General features: G+C 37.9%; 1 protein-coding gene and 1 long non-coding RNA gene across 14 annotated transcripts in view; one reads left to right on the top strand and one right to left on the bottom strand.

The window, feature by feature from the left end:
• The window catches only part of LOC105093260 (uncharacterized), a 29,155-nt gene extending 18,991 nt beyond the window's left edge, over positions 1–10,164 (bottom strand). For 2 of the 5 annotated variants that reach the window (XR_010380814.1, XR_010380812.1), the window contains exons 1-3: positions 10,052–10,164; positions 9,804–9,958; positions 8,858–8,969 (exon numbers count right to left, since the gene is read on the bottom strand). This is a non-coding gene — a long non-coding RNA (uncharacterized LOC105093260). The remainder of the gene's footprint in view (positions 1–8,857; positions 8,970–9,803; positions 9,959–10,051) is intronic. The other 3 variants (XR_010380810.1, XR_010380811.1, XR_010380813.1) reach the window with 2 other exon arrangements.
• DENND4A (DENN domain containing 4A) overlaps positions 1–27,221 on the top strand; it is a 118,954-nt gene that overhangs the window by 1,272 nt on the left and 90,461 nt on the right. For 2 of the 9 annotated variants that reach the window (XM_031452875.2, XM_031452871.2), the window contains exon 1: positions 10,359–10,570. The exons of 1 other annotated variant lie outside the window; for it this stretch is intronic. The gene's annotated coding sequence lies outside the window, so the exon portion shown is untranslated. Of the gene's footprint in view, positions 1–10,353; positions 10,571–18,468; positions 18,605–27,221 lie in introns of those variants that run through there. 6 more of the 9 variants (XM_031452874.2, XM_031452870.2, XM_064485475.1 and 3 more) reach the window with 4 other exon arrangements.

The raw sequence follows: 27,221 nt of genomic DNA, 5'->3' as shown, positions 1-27,221 counted from the left end.
GGTGCATTTCTAGTAGATCTCACTCTACACTTGTTTAACGTCTGGAAAAAAATGTGTTTCATAGACGGTGTAATCAAGCCACAAATCTTTTTCTCACAATTCAAAGTAGTAGTAACTATTTTGGAAGATATTTTCCGATCCACTTTAGTTAATAGCATAGATGTGTCTAGCCCAGATGATATTCTTATTTATCCAAATCAGCTTCTGGTCCACTTATTCAAATTCTCTGAAATTCTTAGTTCTGAGGACTGATGTGGGCAATAGCAATTCTTCCCCAAACTTTTACCTGCAACTATTTCTAACAGACTCTGACCCCTAAATATGTTTCTTTCAACTTCCTCGTTGCTTTGGAAACCCCTTCATATCATCATTTAGAATCTATTTTGTATTAGTGTAGTTTCCCTATAAATGGACTCCTTGTGTTCTCAAAACAGGGGGCGAACATTTGTTTTATATTGATTGTTTTTATACATGGGGCTCACTAATATTCTAAAATTTTGCTTTTTCTTAAATATATGCATTAGTTGAAGTATTAATGAAGTTTCTACATTAGATTTTGTAGATCATATTAAATCTACAGAGGCAAAGTGTTACACTTCGAACATGTACTGCAGAAAAATAAAACCAAACCTAAGTAAGTAAAATGAAGGGTAAGTAAACAGTCCAGCAGAGACTCTCCCAAAGCTGCCACCACTTCTTACCCTAATTTATAGTTTCATTACTGACCATACTTTTATTCTGCTGACGTTAGTTTCTTCCTTAGATCTATCTGTTACATAGGCTTTTGGATAGTAACACTAACCTCTACTGAATTCCTCCTTCTAATGCAATTTGGCCAGCTTCATTTGGACTCTAGGTGCCCTATATGATACAAAAGGAAATGCCCTGAAGATGCAGGAATGTCATGGTAATATTTCTATTGTCCTTTCTCATCCTCTATCCCATCACCACTAACATAAAGCTAATGTGAAGCTCCTAGTAAACTATAGGGACCCTACTTATATATAGTCAAGTAAATACCCCTGCTTTTTTTTTTTTATACCCTTTTTTTTTGGCTTCACAGAGTACAACAGACATATTGATGAACTCCTAAAAGATTCCCGAATTGTTCTCATTACATGAAACTTGGTAGTAATGAAAACAGAGGGGAAAAATAATGCACAATAAACCAGCCAAAGAATTATAACTGGAATGTCTGGTCTCCGTGAGTCATTAAAATTTGACCAAATTTCTTGTATAAGAGGAAATGATCTTGTTAACTGTCTTTTCACTACTTCCTGATAGTAAGATAAAGTTATAATGCTTTTTCTTTTTATGTAGATTGGCTGCAGTAATAATTCATTGAACAAAATTCAATTTTAAAATATTTTAAACATACAGAAAAGTAAAAAAAAAATCCATGTACCCACATACATTTAATAAATGCTATAATTTTGGCATGTTTGTTTAGATGCTTCTTTAAAAAGCGTACAATGCTACAACTGAAGCCCCAATTTCATCCCATTTCCCACACTCCTCCTCCAGAGGTAGCCACTGTCGTGAAGTTGGTAAATATCCTTTTATTTTAGAGATTTGTCCATGTTGACAGATGTTAGCAGATTTTAATAATTTCAATTTTTGTATAATATTCCATTGCATGACTATGGACATTTAGTTTTTGTCCAGTCATTACCATGAATAATATTCCAGTGAACATCCTCATAGTGTCTCCTGTGTATATGCACAAGAATTTCCCTAGATGCAGGAGTTTTTAAACTTTCATGGCCAATATGCAGGGTGAGAAATAATTTTACATTAAGATCCTATACATGCACACATGCATATATCATCACAGGCTGAGTTGCTTGGGATGTAGACCTGAGACAGAAATTTGTGTACAGGATGTTTATGGGGGAGTGTCCCGAGATTGGCACCTACTCGGGAGTGAAGAAGCAGGAATATGCACAGAGGGAGTTTGGGGCTCTCATGAAGCAGTAACAAAGGCTTCAGTCGATCCTGCATTGGCTGCAGTGATTATTCAGAGTAATTTCAAATGAGGGCGAGGGGATCAGGCCTTTTTATACACCTGCATTGATCAGTTACTGAATACGGCTGCACCCAGGAAGTTGCGTGACCTTGGGCAAGTAGCTCTCTTCCAGGAGAGAGCCCTGGAGAGGGACTCAGCTAAAAGTTATTGATTGCCAACACTCTGAGCAGCTGGGAGAATTAATGCTTCAGTCCAGAAGAGGGAGAATCTAGGTGGCACAGAAAAGTTCGCAAAACAATCCTTACCCTAATATTTCTGCTCTGTTTCATTTGTAAAAAAAAAAAAATGTTTATTGTAAACTCTAAGCTGATTTCACAATCCACTAATGGATCATGAATCACAGTTTGAAAAAAACTGCTTTAGAGTATGTACCTAGAAATGGAATTTCTGGACTGTAGGGTATTTGCATTTTTAATTTTACAAAACATTGTCAAACTGCTTTCCAGAAGGGTTGGGCCATTTGACACTCCCACCAGCAGAGCAAGAGTGTTCTAGTTTTCCTGCAGTCTCAATAACCCTCAGTATTGTATTTTTTTTTAATACAAAAATACAGTAATACAGTAAAGACTTTGAAACCCATCCTTTGGTGAAAGTGAAAACATTCTCAATATTTTACCACACCGAGACTTACTTCCTGGTAGCTTATCAACCACCAAAAGGCATGTGCATTTCACTGATAATTAGGTAATGTTCAATTTTCAATCTTGCAAAATAGAAATCTAGTCTTGCAAAATGAATCTTTTAGGCTCATAATCTTTTCTATGGCACCTAGCAGGGTACCTAGCGTGTAACAGCACAAAGCAAAATACCTGTAAGCTGAAGGAGTGAATTCTATGCCTAGGCACAGGGCATTTAAGATTTCACTGTGGTTTGGTAGAAGCCTATTTGCCCAGGGATTTTGAAGCCTGGGCTTTTGTCTAGACCAGCCATAGGATTTGGTAAATCCATTCTACCTTTCTAAGCCTCAGCTTCTTCATCTCCAAAATAATTTTCCTATGCATCCAGCTCACTTCATGTGGAGTTTGGAATACCGAGTTCTCAGGGCTGACTGGATGTTCATGTAATAAGAGAAAGCAAAGAACTTGGAATCTGGGGATCTGGATTTTAATCCTGGCTCTCCTCCCACTATTGGATGTATATGACCATGGACAAATTGCAAGCGGGCAAATGTTTGCTTTTTGGAAAATGAAATGGTCATTATACGATCTCTAAGGTTCCTTCCTGTTCAAAATGCCTATGTTTTGAAAAAAAAAAAAAAGGCCTATGTTTTGGGTTAGAGAAACATGAAGTCAATTTATGAAGGTGTCATTCTCACAAAGCCATGACATAAATCAGAAGATACACTTTAAATCCATTCCTAACTGCCTGCCCCACCTCAACTGCTCTATAATCCAATCCATTTAAACCCTGCCCTTATCTAGTTGCCCTACTTGTTACCTGAACTCCACCCTTGAGATTTTCCTTTGCAACTGACATCATTTTTATTACCTCTAGTATTTCAATACTTGGTTCCAACCTTGTGGCAAACAGAGCCTTGTGTTACGTGATCACCAGGAGAATTCGAAATGGAAGAAAATGCTTTTTATCTTTTTTCATGATGCCACTAATTCTCCATTGCCTTTTTCCATAGAGTTGGTTAAAAATGAGCTGTATCGTTATATACTGTCTTCAGCCTGACATCAAGAATTCTGCAGCTTTTCTTTCTTCACTATATGATCCACTACATTCCAGACAGCGTTGCGCGGAGGGCAGGAGCTTGCCAGCACTGCCCTAGGGTGCCTTCTTTAAAAGCCTTTCCTCTACTTCAGTTTTAATACATTTAAGTAAAAGCCAGCCTCATCTCAACTTCTTTCTGTTTCCCTTTTAGCATAATTTAAAACTCTGTAAGTTACGATTACAACATCTAAATTCTATTAAATCAATAAGGTGATGTTTATTAAATTTAAAATGCTGTTAAGATACTTACAACCAGATATGAAAACTCGCAGGGTTATAAGTGAACAATGCAGAGGAAAGATATCTGTTTATAGGAGATAGTAAAGTGATTCTGACATTCAAGGGCCTAAAATAAGCTCTGGAGATCTTTTTTGTTTGTTTTTTTTTTTTCTAATTTAAATCTTTATTACTAAAAGTCTATTATTCTCCAAATCCTGAATAAACTAATTGTTAGAGATCTTCCTTTCTGGATTAACTTTGCCCTTAATATAACTACCTTAATATAATTAAACAAATCCATCTCTTTGTCTGTATGCACGTGTGCTTATGGACAACAGAGGCTTAAATGCGTTGTCTCCATCAAGAGCCTCCGGTCATGAGTCTGAAAGTGTTCTGAATGAGAGGCTGTCTTCCCTATACTGGAGAGGGAAAGGGGAGAACCAGGCATCGGCCCTAATGCCCTGCTCCTCTGGGGTAACATCAAGACTGGACATTGATGAACTTTTCCACCAAGAATAGAAATAAAGGAAAAGAGGAAGGTAGCAATTTCAAACTACCTCTGGAACGACTGATCACATTTCTTCTTTAGAAAGATCAGCCTGGCAACAAAGGGAGGGGACGGATCTAAGAGGGAAAGATGGGAGACAGGGAACCCAATTAGTTGACTGGTATAAAATTTCAAGTAAAAAAAACAAAAAAAAAACAGATGTGGGTTTGAACTAGGTCAGTAGGAATGGAGATGAGGAGACGAGGAAGGATATACTTAGTGTTAAGGAGGTGGTATCAATTGTTCTGATGATTAAGTGTTAAAGAATAAGGGGGATAAAGAGCTGATTACTCACAGGTTTTGACTTTTGTGACTTGTGCATAGTGACTACTATTCAAGAAATTAGAGTATAGGAGAAACAGGTTTGGGGTGAAGATAATGAGTTTAACTTTGAGAATGTTGAGTTTCAGGTGCACTTAGGACTGCGATGTCTGGAGGCAAGTGAGTATACAATCCTGAAGCAGAGAAGAGAGCGGTGGACTAAAGAGGTGTCTGTCTCCTAGTCTGAGGGATTATATAGAAAACTGAAGTATTTTAAAGTTTGGTTTTTTTTTTTTCAATTGCAGGTGTTTCCCCTTGCGGGCAGGGTTCCTTCACCCTTGACAATAAAAAGGGCGTCCCTGTTGTCTATCCTTGCAGGATGCATGTCTGGGCCAATCAGTAACAAGGGAAGACTTACAGCATCTGATTTGTTTGGCTTCATGTTTCCCAAATGTCCTAGCTGTAACAACAGTGCTGAGTACATGAGAAAAGCTGACTCATATTTCCTGCAAGTCAGCCCAGATATCCATCCTTCCAAATTATTTAAACCTTTGGCCACTCCCAAAGAGAGTCAAAGTATTAGAACAGTTTATGGGCCTCTCTCACTGAGAACAATTCTAATGCATCTGTTATTCATTCATTCATTCATTCATTCATTCATTCATTCGCAGGGAGGAGGTAATAGGTTTATTTATAGATTTGATTTTTCAGTGGAGGTACTGGAGATTGAACCCAGGCCCTTAGGCATGCCGGGCATAACACTCTACCACTTGACCTATCCCCTCCCTTCTCTGTCTAATACATCTGTTATAAAGATTCAGAGAGAAAAAAATTAAGAGCTTTTCCTATCTTAAATCACCCCCATCCCCATGTCCCAATGATGCCCCCTGCCTTTCATAGAAAGTCTAAGTTCTCTCAGGACTGGTTCAAATGCCATCTATTCCTCACCTTCAATGCCCACACTCAGAATTAACCACTCAACTCCCCTAGGCTCCCAGAGCAACGAGTTTAAACATCCAGTGCAGAACTTCTCATGGTCTGATTTTTTAAATTAAGGTTACATGCCTGGGGACATACTTTGTGCCTCTAATATGAGCTTCCCTACCTTTGTTTTCCTTCTGTGCCCAGCATAGGACTTTGTGTATAAATGCCAACTGAAGTGAATTTGATAAAAGTTCTGAAAATTCTTGATTGTGGACAATGACAGAGAGATACACTATGTAAAAATATCTTCCTTTTGCAGATCATTTAAAAACTAAAAATTGAATTTAGAAGGAATTGTTGAGAGGTAAAAGCTGTGACTTGAGGAGGATGTTGAAGTGTTAATTCTCAAATTGGTGAAAAAGTACTGATTCAATGATATGACCTCTCAGCCCCAAAGGGTAAAGACAGCAGTGGCTCCGACTGCTGCAGCCCTCCTGTCCCTGGACACCCCTCTCAAGTATCAGGTTCAGAATGTGATTTGCCACGTGACATTTCTCACTATTATTCTTGCAAGTTGTTCAGATAATTTGTCTCTGAAAAGGATTTCAACAGATTTGTGTTTTTAAAAAATAAGATGATAGTTTGACAACACTGCCAGTAAGTTTCAGTGTGTGGATTAAATACACTGGAATGTCATTCTAATACTTTTTCACAATGAATAGAATTCGGTACCGTGGGTTCTGTTTTGGGACACATTCAAAGAGTTTCTAAAAGAGCATAATTCCCTGGTAGAAGGCTTTCTCACCCATAAGGAAGCCATAAGGGATGGATAAGAAGAACAGCTTTATAGAAGGCTTTTTCTAAAACATGAGAAACTTCTGGTCCAGCAATTAGGTGAATAGATTTAACAGGTGGAGAGGATTAGACTGTATAAATTCTTAAGCTTTCTGTACTTTAAACTCTTACTGGTTTCATAATTTTCCTTCACGCAATGTTCAAACCACAGTATTTAAAAGTAATTTTTAAGAAATAGATAGAGTTCCAGGTGTAAAAGAGGGCATAATTTCGGAAAAGGCATGGGGCCCAAATTCCTAAGCCACACTTTTCTATCGGGCCGTGTCTGCATTGTTAGACTCCCTTGCCCAAATCTCATTTAGGGTTTGACTATGACTATAGTGATGTATGCCTGGGAGACTGACAGGACTCGTTATAGGACTGCTAAGGGCTAAGAGGTACTTAAAGGCATTTCCTGAGCATGCAAATACTGCTGATTGTTTTTCTACTGCTTTTTAATATGTTCTTTCAAAATATGTTTTCTTTGATCAAAAAAAATATTTCAAAACTTTTCAACTTTTGGAACTTTTCAGAATTCCATTCTGTAAACTATGCTTGCAATTCTATGTCTATATTTTAATTGGTATTCTGTAAAGTAGATGACAGTATTTGAATTTGTTTGCCAATTTAAAGAGTGCTTTTTGTTCCTACTCAGATGTTTGATACATCAAGCTCCTCCTCAAAGAGGAATTGATCTGACAGGTCTCACAACAATTAAAACCAACAAAAGGTTAAATAAATGGTGTCCTAATGAGGAAAGAATGGGAGGTTCCCAATTGGACTTTTAATTTTTTTTTACAGCTTTATTGAGATATAATTTGCATACAGTAGACTACACATGTTTTAAAGTGTGCAACTTGGTAAATCTGACCTACGTCTATACCCATGAAACCATCACTACGATCTATACAGTCATCTAGATATCCAGCATCTGCAGAAAGTTCCCCCGTGCTCCTTTATGCTGTAACCCCTCCCTTGTAATCACTGGCCTACAGCCAGGCCCTCAAGCTGGGGATAAAAACACTGTGGCTGATATGGGCAGCAAGGAGGAAGGGTCCAGCCTGGAAAAGAGATTCAACTTTTTGTTTAATAGAGTGAAAATGCTTCATCTAGGACGTACTTGAAATGCAAAAAAAGTTGGTAACTCAGTATATTCAGGTCAAGATCTGGATCTTTCGAGCTTTATAACTTTATCGAAATGCTGGGTTATCTGAAATGCGGCAAAAATATGCTTCCTTCTCTCTTGCCCTTTTCTAATCCATTCTTCACAGAAGAGTAGTTTTTAAAATTAAATTTACCCAGAGATGGAATCATTTATCTTTTAATGAAAGTTAATGGCATTAAAAAGATACACACAAAAGTAGCCATACAAAAATAAAGGGGCAGGTTGTCTGGGCCATCTTGGAGCATACATGCAAGACCACAGAGCACATTTTATGGCTACGTAAGACAATTTTTCAGTGTTAAAATTGATTGGTCCTATGTTAGTACTCCTCATTAGTATGATACGTTAGCCATCTGAGCTAAAAACTTCCACTGATCTTTATTTCTTGGGTAGCGATTTCTAAACTTATAGGGTATCGTCCATTAAATCCTTGAATGGAAGCAAACAATCCTACTGATCACCAAAGCCATTGCCATTTTTGGGGGTGGGGGGGAACTCACCAGATACCTTTAAAAAATACATGTCTTAGAAAGTAGGATAGGAATTTTCATTTGCTGGGTCAGAGTTTCAGTTTAGGGTGATGAAAAAGTTCTGGAAATGGACAGTGGAGATGGTTGCACAACCACGTACTTAATGCCACTGAACTGTACATTGAAAAATACTTAAAATGGTAAATTTTATGTTTTGCACATTTTACAGTTTTTAAAAAAATTCGTGTCTTGATAGCAAATTTCATGAGAAAGTGCAGAGCTAAGCACTTAAACACATTTGGAATTACAGCATCAATAAGCTACATATTCATAACAGTATACATTCTTTCCTTTAGTATCACTCTGCAAAAATGAGTGAGAATCACTGATTTGGATTACTACTTAATCAGTTAAAAAACCAATAAATATACTTATGAAATACCACTGATTTTGCAACTATACACGAGGCTAACATGACACAAAACACTTAGTAACAAATTACATTGTTTAACAATTTTCAGTCTTATGTGATGATCACTTTTTCCTTTATTGATAAGGAAGTTGAAGATCGGAACATATAATCTGACCAATTTAGTGTTGAAAAGGCTTAACCCCAGAGGTTTTTGTCTTGTTTTGTTTTACTTTAAATCCACTTCTTTGGCCCATATATTGCCTGAAATACAGATAAATCTTACCACAAACATCACTGTTCCCAACTCCTTGCTCGAACAGTCACGCCTTGCTCTTCAACAGCTTTCAGCTGCAATTACAGTAAAATCCAATCTTGTTTCTGAGTCTTCCTAGGCCCTGGGGGAATAAACCCTCACTTACTTCTCCAGTCTCAGGACAGGCTCCTCCTGGCACCACAGATTTCCCAGCACCATAGACTTTGCTCAGTTCCAATAGTCAAGTTCCTTCCTACCACAGGTCTTTGGTCCAGCCATGCCCCCATGCCTTAAACAATTCCCCAGGGCATTTCTCACATTACTGGCTCTTTCTCATCCTTCAGATGGGCCTTTCCTGAATACTCTGTTTTTTTAAGCTATCCTGGTATTTACTCCCAGAATTCTGTCCATAACCTTTTATTTCCCTCAAAATATTATGAATTATTTATTGTCCCTCTTTTTCTCACTAGACAATCAGCTCCATGAAGCCAGACCTTTTCTGCTTCCCTCACCAGTGTGTCCCCTCAGCGTCTGTTTCAATTTTAGGGAATGTTTGTTGACTGACTGGCTGAATATAATGGAAGAAGTGGAGACAGGAAATAGGGCTGTAAACCTGGTTAGTAAGAGGGACTAATGCCTATTCTGCACAATTTTGGAAAGTTCACTTGAAACCTTTAGGGTCTTATTTCTCCCTTGATTTGTTCATGTAATAATATCTAACATTTATTGAGTATTTTCAGGTACGGTGCTAAGCACTTCGCATGTATTATAGCATTTAACCCTCACAGCAACCCTGTAGTGGTAACTAATCTTTATTATCCTCATTTTTTCAGAGGCAACTTGCCAAAAGCCACTAATGGTGGAACCATAGCTGGGCCATATCCCATTAATCCAATGTAATCTACACCCCTTCAGTCAACAATAGGTGTTTTATCAACGTAGTTTTCAGAGAACCCCCCTGAATTCCCCATTTTACCTGACCTTCAGCATCTTGGGACCGAAACCTACTAGTAGGAGGCTGCTAGCCCCTCAGGGGGTTTCCTGGGGAATCTTAGTGCCCTTGGTAGAGGAGCGGCCGCTCAGGCAGACGCGACGAGCTTTGGCTAGGCAACGTCAGGACTCCTGCGGCTGCTGGGGAGGAAGGAAGAAACAGGTCAGTTGGCCCAGGACGGATCCCTGACCCTCGAGGTGGTGAAAGGGGAAGGGAAGGTGTGTGTCACCCACGCTCGCCTCAGGCTCCGGATCTTCCAGCCGAAAGGGGAACCACAGTGCGTTTCCCCAACTAAACCGCGCGTCACGAGAGAACGCAGCGCAACCCCGCCCACCTTCTCCGCCCCTCTTACGATCAGGCGCTAGGACCCCACGACCCTCAACCCAGTCCTGTCCCGCCCCCTCGGGCACGCCTGACCCGCCATTGGCGCCTGCAGGCCGCGATCCCCGCCTCCGCCCCCTCCGTCACTGCCAAGATGGCGCCGGTCGCATCGGCGGCGGCCGCGGCGGCTGGAGCCAGGGAAGGAGGCGGAGGCAGCGGCGGCCGCGAGGGGAGGGGGAATCCCGTCTGACTGAGACGGCAGGCCTGGGCGGGCGGGGGTGCCGCGCAGGGCGGAGCGCCGGGCTAGGGATGAGCTAAGCGGGTTCGGAGCGCCGCGGCATTCAACCCCTCGTGTCCTGCCGCCGCTCGTGAGTGGACCCGGCACCGCTCTCAAACCTGGACCCGCTGTTCGCGCCGGAGCCAGCGGTGAGGTAAGTGCGGGGGCGGCGGCGCGGACAGCAGTGGCATGTGGAGCTGTCACTGCCCGGAGTAGTGACAGCCGTGGGCGCGGGAGCGGGGCCGGCAGGGCTCGGAGAGGTGGCGCGGATGGCCGCGACCTCCGCCCGGGGGCTTCTCCGAGCCTGGCCGTTCTCCGCGAGCTGGGTCCGCTCCGGCTGGCGCGGCGGTGCTGAGAGTGGCACGGGCGCCTCTGCATCGGATGCTTGGGGGGCTCCTGTGTTTTCATTCCGGATTTTCTATTCCAGGCTGGCCTGGGGCTCTTGTTGGGAGGTGGCGGTGGGGGCGGGGGCGGTGAGAAGGGAGGTCCTGGAGCTGGGATTTTGACAAGCTCGTTACGTAAGACGGAGGTGGCCTCCCGGAATCCCACCTGCTCGATGTTTTAAACAGGCGGCAGCGGGAGCCTGGCGGGCCCCCAGAAGCCCGATTCTCCTCCCAGGGGTCTGCATAGCCTACTCTGGCCAGCTTGAGCCTGGTCAGTGTCCAAGTTGGCCAGTTTTTTTTTACCCCCGTCTTTTTTTGGGGTGGGGGCGGGGGATAAACAATTCTTGGTCGCCACCATTCCCTTTGAAGTTTATCGCTTTCTGGGGGGAGGAGGGAAAAAAGCTTGTGACCTAAAACTGGGTCGCAGCGACGGATTTTCATTATCGTGCTTTTAAATGACAGATGTGCTGAAAGATTTTTGTTATTGTTCCAGTGTGGCTTTAATTCAAACGTATGGTTACTCTTGGAGACTTAGAGAAGGGTTTTTGTCTTATAGGACAGTTATTTCTTGTTTGCAACAGCAGGACAGGCATGTATTTATTAGAGGAGAAAACGCGTGTCAGCTAGCTGGAGACTCGTGAGGGCAGAAATTGTATTACTCCGTGAATATGTTATTCTTTAAAATACTACCCGTTAAGGAAAATCATGGTCCAAGTGTAAAAGGAGCAATTTTATAAGATTACAAGCTGTTGTTGGGTGTATATAGTCTATTTTCTGCTTGCCCTCTTCTCTCCTCTTGGGGGAAGGAGATGCAGACACCTGTAAACAGCGTAGCCCAGGTTACACTAATTTATTGTAGTACATTTGAGATTATCGTAAAAAGTCGTCTCTTCGGGACCTAAAATTGGGTAATAAGTAAGGGCTCTTGGGCAAGTTATTCAGTTTATGTTTAGAGTAGATCCTGGGATTCAGTTCTTGAAAACCTAAGTATACATAATTTCTGAGCTATTTGAACCCTGTTTGAACTTAGAATGAAACAAAAGATTTTATTTGGCTTCTTTTATGGGAACTTTGTTTTATTTTGGCCAGAATTAAACTTTTTGGGTAACTTTTACTTCATTTTCACATTTTCCCTTTGGACTGCAAGCTGTCAGTAGGAGTCTGGAATAGCAGATATCATCATCATCACTGTCTATACTATATTGTTACATGATTTTCTTTTCCTGAGTGATTAGACACAGATTTAACTTCATTGTGGAGTTTTATAAGAAACTACTTGTTAGGAAAGTCGGTTGATCTTGACATCAGCCCAGTTCTGGGAATAAATATAAGTGAAATTTGGCCTTCACTTCAACAAGTGAAGGAAAAATTTAGAGTTTTACATTTATGTACACGAATTTACACTTTTGAAAATTGGTGAAGCGATGCCAATTTTTCGTTTGTGCACGAGAGCCAGGCAGTTGATGCTGATTTGTTCTGAACTTTTCCACATGAATAACCACTGGCTTAAATAGTTATTGATTCTTAAGCTCCTGGAGCTGTTGGCCTATTTATGGCAACTTGAATAAAATTTGGGATAATTGGGAGGCTGTAAGAAGAAAGAGATAGAATATATGATATTTTCTAATTAATTCAAAAAATAATAAAAGCCATGGCAGAATTATAAAAGAAAACTTACTGTTTTCTCATTGAGTGATACTAGTTACATTTTTTGTTTGCAGAATTTCTCTAAGTGGTCTCCTTACTCTGAAAACCTGGATTGAAGCACCAATACAAATAGAGATGTTTGGTATATTATAAATCTTATTTATTCCTATTTAAGTTGATGGCTCATTATTCTAAGTGGAGAACAGAAGTGGCTCTAGCAGGAAAATTGGCTTGTAATTCTTGTCCTCTCTGATATCAGAGACTTGTCTTTTAGGACTTTCCTTATTCCTACCAGATGTAGATGAAGAGAATGACTGAAGTAAAGTTGATAAAAATTTCTTTCCTAAAAAAAAATTTCTTTCTTCCTTGCTTGTTTGTTTGTTCAGTGTTCTATTGATTAGTGCCAAGTAGAATTGTGGGTTGGGGGGAAGTCAAGCATTCCACACTGTGTATCATAATTACTGTGTATCGTAATTACCACCTTGAATTCTAAAACAGAATGTAGAACTTTATACATAAGAAAGAATTCATTTATATAGTGTAGTAACATAGTAGTGAAAATCTGTAATAATTACAATGCCATGTAATAGAGGATTCGTGGAATTAATGATGGTTAATCAATGTGGTGAATGCAGTTATTAGAAGTCATATTTTAAAAAATATTTACTAACATGAGAAAGCACAGTATAATGTTGAGGGTAAAATCAGAACATGAGGAATTATATACTATGTTATTATTTATAATAAATCTCATATATATGGCAAAACGATTGGCAGAAAATACAGAATATATTAAAAGATGTTACCTCGATGATGAGATTATAGATAATCCTTATTTTAGTGTTTGTGCTTTTTATTTTTACTTTTCTCTCTTCTGTTTTCTGAATAGTATTACTCTAATAATCACAAAAATGACATCAAAATATTTTCATCCCAGGAGAAAATCCTAAAAATCCCACATAACCTCTGCTCCAACTGAGGAACTATCTTGTGATTCATTATGCGATACACACAATAATGGAAACTGCTAATAATTTAGGTGAAGACATTCTCCTAGTTAGCACACCAGCCTGCTAATATTTTATATATGTGGATGCACCTGTTAATCCACATTGTTACTCTCCAACCTCTATTCGTCTTACACCCCAGCTGTTCTGTATTGACAGCGCCACCTATTGATGAACTGCTTTCCTCAGACTTTTCCCCATTACCTCGTCAGCAGAAGTTGCGGTTTTTGAATGTTTATAAGGTGCCAGGTGCTTTGCTAAGTCACCTAGGATACAAAGGTGAATGAATGTAACGTGGCTTCTAACCTCAAACTCTGGCAGAGAACGCTTTTCTTCTTGTGTCATCAGTACATATTGTGACTCTGCTTTTCCTGTCTCACGGCTCATGCCCTGGCACCTCAGGCAGTATCTTTTTCCTGGTGCTCACATGCTCTTTTAACTCTCTTTAGGGGAGGATATGTTCTGATTTCCAGACAATCAATTTGCAAATAAATTTTTGGAACACTTCTTGATTGTGTGTTTGGGAATCTTACATTCATAAGGGCTGCTTATATGTTCATCTATGGCTGTTAACTGTTATTTTTTTAAAGTATGTGACAATTCCTTGGCACCTTCTTGCTTCCTTCTTTTAGAAAGCACAAACAGATAGAAAGGAGCAGAAAAAAGAGAAAGCTCTCAGGGGTTTTCCTGCTAGTGCTATATGTGCTTCACTTTCACTGAGAATGGTGAGTCATCAAAATGGTACAGTAAGGGTTACTGTTTCTGGTATACTTTTAGTATATCTCTTTTGAGTCATGTAAAAATGCATTTTCCATATGTAAATGTGTGTATATACACATTAACTCACAGTTTAGCTGTTTTCATTTCAAGTAAGAGCTGAAATATGGAGATTGGAAATTTCTTAAATTTCTGTTTATTTTTCTTATAATATTTTATAGAGGAGATATATGTATCTCTTATAATGTAATATTTTTGAAAAGTCTCCTCTATATGTAATATTTTTGAGAAGTTTGAAAAATACAGAAAATTACAGTTAAGTGGTAAACAACGCACGTACCCTTCATACAAAATGTTGACATTGAAAATTTTTTGCTTGAGATATATATTTATTATAAAAGAACTATGTGTATCATAGGTATCACACTGAATTCTAAAAGAGCAGCGTAGGGCTTTATATTTGAACATTGCTGATCAAATTAAAGTCCCTTTTGTTCTCCCCAGTTTTATCCTCTTTTCCTCTGTCCTGATATATCCCCTCCCAGAGGCACCTGTTGTGATAAATTTGTTGTATATCCTTCCAGTTTAACTTTTAATCAACTGTATACATGAGTAGTACATGGCTTTGCTTTGGATGCTTTTGAAGAGTGTGGACTTCGGAGCCATACTTCCTAGGTTTGAATCTTGACTGTGCTACTTAAATAGTTTTGTGACCTTAGGCAAGTTTTAAAGTCTTTCCATACCTCAGTGTCCTCATCTGTGAAACACTGATATTAGAAGTGTCTACCTCTTAAGGTTGTTGTAAAAAGTAAATGAGTTTATTAGTATGAGGTGCTTAGCATTGTGCCTGGCACTATTTTTTAAAACTTTTTTCCTTCTATTTTTCATTCAGGAAGATTAATCACATGCAAATTCAGTTACCAACAGTTTATGTGTGAGAAAAAATCCTTGAAAATGTGACTTCTATCAGACCTTTGTCATATTTTAATTTTTTCATTTTTTAGTTTTATTAGGTAGAATTGTTACAATTTGACTGCACATATACAATATATTGCATGTAAATACATATATACAATATACCGAGCATATTTTTAAAAAATTTACATATATGTACTGTTCATTGTTTCTAAAAAAAATTTAGAGCTTTAGCTTTTTTAAACTTACATAGTTATCAAAGGCATAAAGCCAACCACAAAATAAGAATCAACAGAATACAGTAATCCAATCACAGAGGACAGTCAGATGTGCTTACGCATATTCAAAAAATCAATCATCTAAGTTATAAATAATAAGTAGTTCATTTGTGTCCTTTTTTTAGATTCCACATGTAAGTAATATCATACAGCATTTTTCTTTCTCTTTCTGGCTGTGCATGGCACTTAAAAAAAAGGTGTGCTCGTAAATTTTTTCAGCTGTTAATACGATTGTGTCATGGTATACATATTTTGAAACCTGATTTCTTTATTTTACTTTTTCCGCCCTCAATTCTTGTTGGCACCATAGGTGTAGCTCATTCATTTGGACTGGTGTGTACTGTTTCATTGAAAAAATATACTGCAATGTATCTCTTCTATTGATGAGCATTTAGATTGCTTTCATTTTTAAAATACATTATAAGTAGTGCCTAAAATCCTTGCATGTCCTCAAGCAACATGCCAAGAGTTTTCCCAGGTCATACACTTGATTGTCACATTACTGGGTCTTAGTATATAAGCCTTTTTCCCTTTACAAGATATTTATAGGATATTAATGATTTCTCTGTATCGTTACCAGCAGTTGGTATTGTCAGACTCCGATTTTTCCAATCTGATAGTTGTGAAATGGCTTTTCATTTGTGTTCTATTTTTATTTCCCTTCATCTTTTCATATATTTGGACATTTTAGGTTATCTCTTCAGTGATTTGCCTGTACCTGTCCTTTACACAGTTTATGCTGGACTGTCTTTTTTCTTACTGATCTGTAAGAGGTTTTTTGTTTGTTTTTAAATATGTTCAATATAGTGACAAATGTTATTGAAGTTTGTTTTTATTTTTGGAGTTTCCAGATCTCTTGAACAATGACCATATGGACCCAAGTTATTCTAAATTTTACATCGTACTCTATTGTCCTTTCTTAAAATATGTATAGTTATATTCCTCTCCTTCTGAAATCATGAGTAAATGTTTCAGTACTGTGCTGTGAATGTGTTTTAACTAAAACTGTGTAAACTTTATGGACTTCAAAAGCCCTGTAGAATTTTTGTTAATGATAATCAGCACCACAATTTTGCTTTAGTCTACGATTTGAGTGACCTTCTGCATAGAGGAGAGTTTTCTGCTACTAAAGTGCTTATCAGCTAAGAAATAAAAATATACACATATGAAATTAGGCACTTACATGTGCAATATTATAAACTGTTCATCAGTGTGGAGATTGTTTTACATCGTATTAACTATTTCTGTTTTTGTCCAACCCACTAACATGACTTTAAGGACTGAAATCTGTCTGGTTAAGGTAATAACTTCCCTGTTATCATTATCATTATTAATGTATTTAATTAAACTTTTAATATTAGAACAGTTCTGCATTTACAGAAAAGTTTCAGGGAATTACCACATCCTCTGCACCCTGTTTCAGCTATTGCTAATATCCGACTTTCCTGTTACATTTGTCACAACTCAGGAACCAAAATTGGAACATTGCTATTAACTAAAGTCCATACTTTATCTGGATTTCATTAGTTTTTTCCCTAATGTCCTTTTTCAGTTCCAGGATCCCATTCAGAATATCACACTACATTTAGTGGTTATGTTTCCTTTGATGCCTCTGGGCTGTGACAGCTTCTCAGACTTTCCTTGTTTTTGATGACCTTGACAGTTTTGAGGAGTATGAGTCAGATATTTTGTAGAAGCTCCCTAAATTTGGGTTTGTCTGACGTTCTTCTCATAGACTGGGGTTCTAGGTTTGGGGGGGGGGGGACGACCACAGAGGTAAAATGCCGTTTTCATTCTATCAAAGGTACAGACCATCGATACCACTGATACTGTGAACTTTGATCATCTGGCTGAGGTAGTGTTTGCCAGGTTTCTTTACTGTAACGTTTTCCCATACTCTCCTTTTTGGAAACAAGTCACACAGTGCAGACCATACTCAATGGGTAGGAAGTTAAGCTCCAACACCTTGAGGGGTGAATATCTACCAAATTATTTTGGAATTCTTTAAGGAGAAGTTTTCTTTTCTCCTCCATTTAATCGTCTATGCAATCATTTATTTGTATCAGTATGGATTCGTGGATATTCATTTTATAAATGTGGGTTACACTCCTATACTACATTCGTTTGTTGCTCAGATTGTTTCACCTCTTTCAGGTTGGCTCCTGTGACCAATAGGACATAAACCATTGTTTTGTTTTTTGAGCACGTTCGTACTTTTTGGCACCACAGGATGCTCCAGGCCCATCTTTTATATTCCCTGCCCTAGCCCTATGGTAAACCATTCCTTCAAGGATCCCTGGTTACTTTTATTAGAGAATAATATTAGAAACTAAATAGAAATATATGGACACTGGATTGCTCACTGCTATTGGGATATGATTGCTTTTAGGTCCTCTCAGTGTACAGACATAGGCAATACATACATGCATACTAACCCACATACAAACATATAACTTTTTTTGAACCCATCCCTCTGTATTTATATGAAGTTAAACATGAGTTCGTACTGATATCTTTGACTCTACTTCAGTACCACGTGGTTCATTCTAGCTTTACCCCCTTGCTTATCTGTAACCTCACTCTCTAGAACTGAGAAACCTTATTCTCACCACCCATTTACTTGTTTGTTCAGTTTCATTATACGTGTGCAGTTTCATAATTGTTCACCCATATCCAAATGAGAAATGACTTTACCACCTAGAGAAGTTCTGTGTACAGTTCCTCTTGTCTTTAGTCTTTCAGGCAGAAGACTGTTTTCTCAAGTTACTTAGGTCAGAACCTTTCGGGACCGTTTTTTCCTCTGTTCTCCATATTTTAATTTTACGTTTTAAGGGCTAGTCAAAATTACATAGTAATACTTATATATATAAGACTTATCAAAACTTTCATTGGCTTAATTACAAAGCCTTAGCTCTGCGTGGTTTTTTTCCCCCTCTCTGACTTTTGTGGCCAAAAAAAAAAAAAACCAAAAAAACCCTTTCTGAAAGTAATACTTCCTGAGGTTTAGTCAGAATAGTACTTCTTCATTTGGTTATTGGTTGGTATTTTTATGATTTGGACTAAGAGTTATTACAGCTTCAAATATTTTTTAGTAGTACATATTCAGAAATGCAGTTCAGTGGAGCATTAAAATCCTTGTAAGTAAACAAATACGTAATATTTGAGTGTTCAGAATGTACCTGTATTCTTATAATAACTTTATATGGATTAGCCTCTTTAATTCCCTCAAGAAGTCTGTGAGGTAAGTACTTTGTTATTTTGCTCTTTTTAAAGATGAGGAAATTAAGACTCTTGAGAGATTAAGTGACTTGTTCACAGTCACATAGCTAGTAAATTGGCAGAGCTGGGATTTGAATGCAGCCAGTCTGACTGGAGCCTGCCTCTCAATCACTCTGCTGTATTACCTCTAAATAAACAAGAAAAGTTCAAAATGTGGTAAGAGTTAAAAAGGAAATAAAACAGGATGATGTGACAATGACTGTCCTCAGGGAACTTCTTAGGAAAGTCCTCTCTTAGGAGATGATATTTCGCAGATGAGAAGGACCAGTTATGTGAAGAGCTGAGGAAAGAGGGATCCTTATGGGAGAACATCAGATGCAAAGCCTTACAATGTAAAGGTGCTGGAGGTTAGAACAGAGAGGCACCCAGTGTGGCTATGTGTAGTGAGCACGAGGGCCTGTCACACTTACTGTAGGTGAGTTTCCACTGAGTCATTTAGTGCTCAGAATAACCCCTTATCTCAATTTTATAGATGAGGAAATCGACTGGGTAATCTGCATTGGTTGAAATTACCTCTTTTTCCTCCCATTTATTCTTTGTTCCACTGCAGCCTAATTTCTACTTATGTAATTAAACTTGCTCTTACTAAAGTAACCTTGACTGTAATTCTGTTGACCACTTTCTCAACAAACTCTACACCTTGACTTCCACCATGTCGCTCTCTTCTGTTTATCCTGGAACCTCTCAGTATGTTGATCATTTCCTTTGAGAGCTTGCCTTCCTCTGCCTGTTCCAAAAGAAGTAAGGGTCTCAGGGTTAGCCAGTTGCTCTTCTCAGCCTTTACAGTACTCAAGTCGCAGTTACCCCTGTGGTTTCAGTTACCATGGATCTACCTATCACCCCCCAAGCTGTTTGTCCGTCATTAGTATCTTTCCAGAGCATCAGATTGTATTATCTATTTACCTGTCTTCACTTTCAAACTCTATCGTCCAAACTGAACCTATTTACTTGAAGTTTTTCTTTGATCTTTTGTCTTTCACAGACATCATGGACTATTGACTTCATCATCCAAGGAACTTAGGAGTCTTATGATCCCTCCTTCGCTTTCTCTCTCCTCAAATCCGTTCTTTTACTATGCATTCTGCTGATTTTACCTCCTGAATAGTTTTTGAATTGGTTACTTCCCTAGCATCCCTGTTTCAATCACTGCCTTATTAGGAACTACCTCCGTACCTTCTCACTGATTTTCCTGTCTTCATTTTTATCTCCCTGAAATTCACTTCAGTATTGCCAGACTGGTATGTCAAAAACACAGTTAGAAAATTCTTTATCGACTCCTCATTGTCAATGGAATAAAGCCTGAACTCTTGTACCAGGTCATTAAACTCTTTACCAAATCATTACCATGATTTGACCTCTGACTGGTTCTCTGATCTTAACTCCTATCATTTCTGCTTTCCATTTTTTACTCTAGCCACATAGAACTCCTTTTTTGAAGGCTCCTTGAATGTACGTGCTATTTCTGAATTATTGACCACTGCTCATGTAGTCTTTCTGCTTGGAATGGCTTCATTTTCTTTTTCCCTTGTCTTTTTGCCACTCTAACTCCTTTTAAGACTTAGCTTAGGCCATTATCTCCTCCAGAAACCTCTCAGGCCCATACTGTTGTTTGAATTATCAAATTGCTTCTGAAATAATGTGCTAGCAACTCTCAAGCACCTAGAACAATGTCTGGCACAGAGAAGACACTCAGTAAGAATGTGCTGAATGAATGATTGTAGTATCACTGAGGCAGTATAAAGTAGTTGGCTCTGGACCCAGACTGTTTGGGATTGAAACCTGGTTTTGCTATTTGACTGTACCTCAGTTTCTTCCCTTGTGAAATGGAGATAATGATGTCTTCAAAATATTTTTGTGAAGCTTAAGTTTATTAATGCAGTTAAAGCATGTAGACCAGAGCCTCCTCCTTAGTGTAAGTGTTCAGTAAATAACCTATATTAGCTGTTGTTGCCTTTTGAATGTTTTAATTTATGTATTTGTGTCCCCACACTATCTTAGAATTAGCAAATCAATGAACAAACCAACTAATCCTGGGTTTTAAAACTAAAGATAAATTACTAGCTTTTGAGAACGTCTTGGCGAGCTGCTAGTCTTTCTAGTAGCCCCAACGTTTGGTGTTCTGTCACAGATTTGAAACCGGCATTAACGATGATTAGCGTTTCTTAATTGTTCTACTTAATTAGTTATTTAAATTTCTGCACACTTTTCTTATTAATAACTCTGTTTATTAACTCTGTCTCTAGGAGTGCCCTTTATTTACTCTTAATCTTCATATAGTGTGTCTGTAGCATTTAACTGGCCTTTCCTATTATCGATTAAGGTGTGAGGGTGGTAGCTCTGCTAATATTGTGCTTTTTATTAATTTGGGAGATAAACTGAAGTATGTAGTAGAGAAAGATTGAACAAGGGAGCTGAATGGGGAAATTGGGAAAATTCTCAACTACTTCAGAGTCAAACCTGCACAATGTCTCTTCACTATTTGGTTTAAAATAAATTCTCAAAATATTGAACACTCATAGTCAAATGTAATTTCAGCAAATGCAGTCTAGAGGCAATATAAGTCATTAAAAATGATCAGTGCCTCTGCCTTCTTTCATTATTGTGAACAATTGAGACTTGTTTACTTAAAATCTGTTTTATTACAATCATTGTTTAATTTTCATAAACCTTTCCTTTTGCTTTAAATGTAATATCTCATTTTTTTCTGAATACCAGAACTGTCTATATAATCTTGGAAAATTTGATAGAAATACTGTTTGTTTTGTTTTGTTTGTTTTTATCTCTGAACTTGCTGTTACATTTGTAGATTTTCCCAGTCTTGCTAAATTTTGATTATGTGAAATATAATCGGAAAGAAATTGGAAAAAGAGTTAATGTTTCCTAAGTTTCACTTCAGCTGATCTCATTCCCCAAACCATATTTTATTAGCATTATTTAAACCTAACTTTATAATATGCTCTATCACTCATAATTGTGATGTTTTAACATCATTACTAGCTCTAATCCTAAATAAAGTTGAAATTTTAGATTTGCTCTTGTCAAAACAAATTAAGAATATCTGTAAAAGGCTGTTATTCCATAAAAATTCAACCATACTTTTATCCAAATCTAATAGCATACGTTGTTTAGTTATTTTAAATTTATTTTCATGTTAGCGCATATATCAGGGACTCAAAGGGTCCATAAATATGAATGCCTACCCCCTAATAAGCAAAATAATATAAAATCTCAGTAGTTTTTCTTATACATGTAAGTTTGTCTTGTTTTGAACCTAAGAACAGTGTGTTACCGGTATTGTCTTCTTCACTATCCCTTTGAAAATTGATACTAAAGAAACAAATTTGTTGTTGTTTTTTAAAGTCTGAGTTGCCAAAAGAAACTTCTTATTAATAAATAGCAAAGAAAAATAGAAAATCTAATATATCCCTCCTGTTTTAGAAGCTAATGCTACATAATGAGTGTGCTATTGGGGATGCTTCCTTTTTTTAAAGGTCACTGTCGTCTACCACTGTGACTTTTAGTTGAGGACTCTGAAGTGGCATATTTTTAAGAAGAATGAGTGTAGATGGATGGGGAAAACAGCCTTAGATGGATGGGGAAAACAGTATAGTAACACTCAGTTTTCTTAGATAGGACTAGGTGTTATCACCGAAAAAACATACTCCCATCCTGTTTTTGGTCAGAATTCTAATAAGTGGTATTATTTCTCTTCAAAAAATAATTTGTTCTCATAAGCTCTAAGATACTTCCTATTCTTTAATCTCTCATTTTTTTCTGTACTTTGAAACAGAATTTTATTCCTACCGACTCACAACTGTGCTAAAGTTGGATTTATAGGATGTTGTTTGAACCTGTTACGGTTGGTGAATATTTTTCATTTTCTTATGCAGAGAAATGGCCAAAGATACCAATGTAACAGCCTTTTTTTTTTTTTTTTTTTTTTAACGAAGGTGTTTTCCTCCAGTGGTTAACTGACATTTTGATATTCTTACTTGACCTTTTCTTTTCTGAGATTTCTAAAATCAAATATTCTTTTCTTTGTAAGTATTAGAAACCAAATTGAAACTAACTTACTCAAAAAAAAAAAAGGGGATGGGGATTAAAGTTAATGGCAAGGATACTGGGGATTTCACAGTATTTTGAAAATAAAAGTACAGCCAGGCTTCATGGAGACAGTGGGGGTCATGGGGAAACCGGAACCGGAAACCCATCAGTAACTCAAGCAGCTGTATTCTCCCTGCTCTGGGGCAGCATGACCTCTTCTCCTTCTCCCTACTTGTCCACTTCATTTTTCTCTTTTTGCATGTTGTCTTTTAAGACTGCACATGACTGAACAAGTACTCTAACTCTTAAATTCTTATATTCACTCGTGGCTCTGTGATCCCATTCTAAACACTGGGGAAAAAGTCCAGTTTGAGACAAACGTCCATTCTGGTCCAATCAGCTATGATGGATGAAACCAAGATTTCAGAGAATATTTCAGGCCCCATTTTTATGGTAGGGGAGTGGATGCAAGGCTTAACAACTCTCCGAGGAGAGGTATGAGGGCTACATAGATATCCTAAAAGATAGTGATTACAAAAGTGATTGCTAAATAATGTTAAATAAAAGTAAGATATTTTTGAAGTAAAAAAGAGAATTATCTTTATGTAGTAGTAAAGAATTTAAATTATATCATCCCCAATCCATAGATGATTATTATAAAAACTATAGAAATAGCTCCCTTTTTCAAAAAAAGAAAAAAAGCCAGTGGAGCTGATTTTTTAGCTTCTGCATACAGAATTTCAAGTTTGAGTCATGCTATTTCATGAACACAAGTAACCTTATATTAATATTATTATTAATACATTGTGTCACTTTCTGTCCAAACAAGCATTTGCTGACTGCCCATCCTCTGCTAAGGATTGTGCTAAAACATATTTACAGAGACAGAGATGTAACATTGCCTATTCTCAGAGAATTCCTAATCTAGTTGAGAAGCATAGATGTTCAAAGAAATGATTACAGTATTAATGTGATAATCATAGAAGAGATGTGCACAGGGTGGTCTTGAAGCATGAGAAGAGGATGACAGTTCCTAGGGAAGGGATTAGGAAAGGCTTGGAAGAGCAGGTCTCAGATATGACACAGGAGCTGGCCATTTGAACAGGGGCATTCTGGCAGAAAGAACTGAATTCACAAAGGTAGTGTGGAGTTTGATATCACCAAAGTGAATTTTTACACCATTCAATTTAACGAAACTGCAATGAAAACTTATTTTTGCATATATGTCCTTTACATGATAATGAATACTTCTTTTTTCAAAGGAAGGTTATAGATTTTAGAGTGCTCAAGTCATTTTGTTTATAACTTTGACAGTGAGAGTTCACTTATCGTTTGCTTTTAGCCTCTTTTATCAAATTTTTCTAACACTAGTTGGTTGGTTAGTTTATTTTATGGTGATTTTTCTCCTATTCAAGTATAGAACTCCATACCATGGGTGACTGAAAATGCTAGAGCTTATATAACTTATAAAGATTATAGTTTTCATAAAAGTAAGTAGTGGAAACAATTCATAGTACAAGCCTAATGTAATTGTAAAAGATAAATCTCTAAAAATTATCTATGGCAGTACTGAAATTTAATTTTAGAGGAAGGAGTATACACATACACCATTATTTTGTAAAATATTATTTTACATCATTTTTTTCTTACTTCTGTGGAATTGTATCCACCTTCAAGCAAAAGTAGTGTGAGAAGTTGGCAGAATGCCTTGTGCCTCACTACTCTGATCAGTTGATTTTACACCTTTACTTCTCTTTTCAGTTCCTGTGTCCACTCATTCATAATTCCTGTACCACCCTCATCACAAATAACCAACCAACCAAACGAAATTTTAAAAAATTTAAAAAAAAAAAATTCAGAGTTGACTGTTCTGAGAAATGACTGAGATAGGTGAGAAGGAGAGAAAAGGAAGACAGTTGTGGCCAGCTTTGTGGTGGTGGCAGTAGTGATGGTGGGGAGGGGGGTGTGTTTCAACCATGGGGTTTTCCTACAGCATGCTCGAAAAATACCACAGTTTTCACCCAGGTCGTAAATGGTAACTGTTTCTCATCCCCTTTCACAGATCTGTCAATCTGCCTTTTATCACTTTTGTCCTTCAAACACACTTTTGATACTGTGTAGGAAAGAGGTGTTGAGCAGAGAAAAGGTCTTACGCCTTTTACTTGTCACTCCTTTTTTTGGGATGCCCTTCCATCTCTCTTCTGTTATCCTACTCATATTTCAGGACTTAAATGATATCTCTCTTTTCCCTGACTCCTCAAGCCTAACCTGAGTATCCTTATTGTGCTTTCTGTGATTACTCCTATTATAGACATATCATTGATAATAATTGTTTGTTTACTTCTCTGTCTTCTCCGTTAAACTCCTGTAAGACAGGGCCATAGTCTGCTTGTCTTTGTGTCCCCAGTGCCTGGTACAGAGCCTGGCACATGGCAAGGTTACCATTTTAGGATTCTTGGTTGCAAACTGCATAAATCAACTTTGGTTAGCTGAAGCAGAAGAAAAGAAATTTACTGGAAGAGTATTAGTTAGCTTACAGAAAAGACTGGAAGACTGGAGAACCAGACTCTGATAACAAATAGGAAACCAGCCAACCTCACAGGTAGACCATAGCCAAAGTTGTGCCGCAGAAACGTCCTTTTTCTGTTTAAGACACCATTGACTCCTCCATGGTGCACTGGATGCTGTTGCTGGAACACTGCCACTGGGAACCGTGTGTCACTGCCCTAAGGATGCATTTTAAATTGTCTTTGCAACTTTAGCTCTAGATTCAAATTCTGCATGAATACATCTAATCGACCAGTAGTTCCTGGTCCCTACATAGGGAAGCAGGTATCTGGTCTTTTTGGCTTCCGTATGGTTGACTCTCTGGCTCAGCTTCCTTCCAAGACACACAAAGTGGCAGATTTTCTAAACATAAGAAAGGAGTTCAGATGCTGGACAGTCAAAAATAAAACTGACACATGTTCTCTTAAATAAACATTGATAAGTGTTTATTAGATGAATGAGACAATCAGTCATAATTTCCTGTTTCTAAACCTTTACATCTACAAGACATGAAATGATTATGGTGCTACTTCTGTAATTCAGAACAAAATCCATTCTAAACCATAAAATAAAGAAAAGCAAAATCAGTAAAGTTCTTATTTCTTAAAATGGTGATACCTCATTTTTAAATTAGTGAAGTTTGAATTTAATTCAAATAATTTTTTTTTGGTGCCCTTCTTGTAATATTCCAAGCACATGTATATTGGCCTGTATGATAATCTAATGCTGAATGGAGCCAGGATTTGAACTTAGCCAAACTAATTCCAGGTCACTTTACTGCTCTTTTTATAGTCTTTGTATAGTTGTATTCAGCAATTAATTGAAACAAAAACAACAACTAATACTTTTAAGAGCTTAGTCAGAGGAATGTTTTTGCTTGTGAAAAAAAGTTTTTATTTCTAAGCCATTTTCCCCATTAAACATAAGGTCTTGTTACAATCACTCTGGAACACTATTTGGCATCATTTCCAAAGTTGAACATACATATACCCTATATCCCAGCATTTTTATTCATAGGTATTTTTTAAAATGCAGACATTTGTGCATCAAAAAACATGTACAATAATTGATACTTGATTTTATATTTATTTATAATAACTAACACAGGAAGCCAAATATCTTAACAATAGGTTGAATAAATAATACTCTGATATTCTCAAAATGAAAAACTATTGCTACACAATGAGCATTGTTGCCAAAACACAGTCTCTGTACCCCGTTTACTGAATTGAGACTTGAGGACAGAATTTTGGATGAAGTAGAAAAGGCAAAGGAGGTCATAGTGAGCTAACACCTCTAAGACTGTGAGCCAGCTTGGGGGAGAAGGCAGGGGGTTTTATAGTCAAAGTTCAGGATGTGGAGCTAGTTTCCATAGAGATTGCATACAGGGTAACAAGTTGTTGCAAAGTTGTTCTTGTTTTTGCAGATGCAGAGGTCCCCTACCCTCTGCTGGGTATGAAGTTCACCTCCGACTTTGGAACTTTTCTAATATTCTGGTGCCTTAGAACAAAGGATGCTTAGGGAGGGGGTCTTTGGCAAAAGAGAAAAACTTGCGCAGTTTAAAATCGGGTTGATAAATGCTTCTAGCGTTTTAGGCAGGCTGAGGCCTGCACCTTGAACAACAGGGTACAAGGAAACCATAAGGGGCTAAAAATACTGCAGACATGTGCAGTTGGGTTGAGTTATGAACAACAAGATGCACAAAACACCCAACTGCTGTTTCTGAGGTGTTGAGGTCAAGAGTAGGACACTAGGGGCAAGAGCAGGACATTGAGCATGATCCCTGCATGCAGCACAGGGTTGGGCAGACCACCCAAGCCTCCCTCCTCTCCATCCTGACCCTGATTAGCAAGAGCATGAGAAAAAACCCTTTAAACCATTATACAGATAAACAGTAAACACCATTACAGATATCAGATGGTCGCCGATGATGACAATAGGGTCCTGCTCGGTTATAGTATGACTGAATCTCAAAAACGTATTGTAGA

The sequence above is a fragment of the Camelus dromedarius genome, chromosome 5 (assembly GCF_036321535.1).
Source record: "Camelus dromedarius isolate mCamDro1 chromosome 5, mCamDro1.pat, whole genome shotgun sequence".
Lineage (NCBI taxonomy): Eukaryota > Metazoa > Chordata > Mammalia > Artiodactyla > Camelidae > Camelus > Camelus dromedarius.
The sequence above is the reverse complement of the archived record's forward strand: the minus strand, read 5'-3'. Positions and strand labels throughout refer to the sequence as shown.